The following is a 3,006-nucleotide window of genomic DNA, read 5'->3' on the forward strand; positions in this document are numbered from 1 at the left end:
CCAACCCAACCCAACCCCAACCCAACCCAACCCAACCCAACCCAACCTGAACCCAACCCAACCCAACCCAACCCAACCCAACCCAACCCAACCCAACCCAACCCAACCCAACCCAACCCAACCCAACCCAACCCAACCCAACCCAACCCAACCCAACCCAACCCAACCCAACCCAACCCAACCCAACCCAACCCAACCCAACCCAACCTAACCCAACCCAACCCAACCCAACCCAACCTCCAACCCAACCCAACCCAACCCAACCCAACCCAACCCAACCCAACCCAACCCAACCCAACCCAACCCAACCCAACCCAACCTAACCTGAATCCCAATCCCAACCCAATCCCAACCCAACCCAACCCAACCCAACCCAACCCAACCCAACCCAACCCAACCCAACCCAACCCAACTCCAACCCAACCCAACCTTGCAACCCAACCCAAACCTAACCCAACCCAACCCAACCCAACCCAACCCAACCCAACCCAACCCAACCCAACCCAACCCAACCCAACCCAATCCCAACCTAACCCAACCCAACCCAACCCAACCCAACCTAACCAACCCAACCCAACCCAACCCAACCCTACCCAACCCAACCCAACCCATACCAAACCCAACCCAACCCAACCCCACCCAACCCTAACCCAACCCAACCCAACCCTGGAATCCCAACCCAACCCAACCCAACCCAACCCAACCCAACCCAACCCAACCCAACCCAACCCAACCCAACCCAACCCAACCCAACCCAACCCAACCCAACCCAACCCAACCCAACCCAACCCAACCCAACCCAACCCAACCCAACCCAACCTAACCCAACCCAACCCAACCCAACCCAACCCAACCTGAACCCAACCCAACCCAACCCAACCCAACCCAACCCAACCCAACCCAACCTGAACCCAACCCAACCCAACCCAACCTGAATCCCAACCCAACCCAACCCAACCCAACCCACTCCAACCCAACCCAACCTGAACCCAACCCAACCCAACCCAGCCCAAACCAACCTGAACCCAACCCAGTCCAACCCAACCCAACCCAACCCAACCCAACCTGAACCCAACCCAACCCAACCCAACCCAACCCAACCCAACCCAACCCAACCCAACCCAACCCAACCCAACCTAACCCAACCCAACCCAACCCAACCCAACCCAACCCAACCCAACCCAACCCAACCCAACCCAACCCAACCCAACCCAACCCAACCTGAACCCAACCCAACCCAACCTAATCCCAATCCCAACCCAACCCCAACCCAACCCAACCCCTAACCCAACCCCAACCCAACCCAACCCAACCCAACCTAACTCCAACCCAACCCAACCCAACCTTAACCCAACCCAACCCAAATCCCAACCCAACCCAACCCAACCCAACCCAACCCAACCCAACCCAACCCAACCCAACCCAACCCAACCCAACCCAACCCAACCCAACCCAACCCAACCCAACCCAACCCAACCCAACCCAACCCAACCCAACCCAACCCAACCCAACCCAACCCAACCCAACCCAACCCAACCCAACCCAACCCAACTCAACCCAACCCAACCCAACCCAACCCAACCCAACCCAACCCAACCCAACCCAACCCAACCCAACCCAACCCAACCTAACCCAACCCAACCCAACCCAACCCAACCCAACCCAACCCAACCCAACCCAACCCAACTTCCAACCCAACCCAATCCCAACCCAACCCAACCCAACCCAACCCAACCCAACCCAACCCAACCCAACCCAACCCAACCCAACCTAACCCAACCCAACCCAACCCAACCCAACCCAACCCAACCCAACCCAACCAACCCAACCCAACCCAACCCAACCCAACCCAACCCAACCCAACCCAACCCAACCTAACCCAACCCAACCAACCCAACCCAACCCAACCCAACCCAACCCAACCCAACCCAACCCAACCCAACCCAACCCCTGAATCCCCAACCTCAACCCCAACCCAACCCAACCCAACCCAACCCAACCCAACCCAACCCCAACCCAACCCAACCCAACCCAACCCAACCCAACCCAACCCCAATCCTAAACCCAACCCAACCCAACCCAACCTGAACTCTAACCCAACCCAACCCAACCCAACCCAACTCCAACCAACCCAACCCAACCCAACCCAACCCAACCTAACCCAACCCAACCCAACCCAACCCAACCCAACCCAACCCAACCCAACCCAACCCAACCCAACCCAACCCAACCCAACCCAACCCAACCCAACCCAACCCAACCCAACCCAACCCAACCCAACCCAACCCAACCCAACCCAACCTAGAACCCAACCCTAACCCAACCCAACCCAACCCCTAACCCAACCCCCAACCCCAACCCAACCCAACCCAACCCAACCCAACCCAACCCAACCTAACCCAACCCAACCTAACCCAACCCAACCCAACCCAACCCAACCCAACCCAACCCAACCTTAACCCAACCCAACCCAATCCCAACCCAACCCAACCTAACCTAACCCAACCCAACTCCAACCTAACCCAACCCAACCCAACCCAACCCAACTCCAACCTAACCCAACCCAACCCAACCCAACCCAACCCAACCCAATCCCAACCCAACCCAACCCAATCCCAACCCAACCCAACCCAACCCAACCCAACCCAACCCAACCTGGAACCCAACCCAACCCAACCCAACCCAACCCAACCCAACCCAACCCAACCCAACCCAACCCAACCCCAACCCAACCCAACCCAACCCAACCCAACCCAACCCAACCCAACCCAACCCAACCCTGAACCCAACCCCAACCCAACCCAACCCAATCCCAACCCAAACCCAACCCAACCCAACCCAACCCAACCCAACCCCCAACCCAACCCAACCCAACCCAAACCAACCCAACCCAACCCAACCCTAACCCAACCCAACCCAACCCAACCCAACCCAACCCAACCCAACCCAACCCAACCCAACCCAACCCAACCCAACCCCAACCCAACCCAACCCAACCCAACCCAA

This window comes from Eriocheir sinensis, unplaced genomic scaffold (genome assembly GCF_024679095.1).
Source record: "Eriocheir sinensis breed Jianghai 21 unplaced genomic scaffold, ASM2467909v1 Scaffold1377, whole genome shotgun sequence".
Lineage (NCBI taxonomy): Eukaryota > Metazoa > Arthropoda > Malacostraca > Decapoda > Varunidae > Eriocheir > Eriocheir sinensis.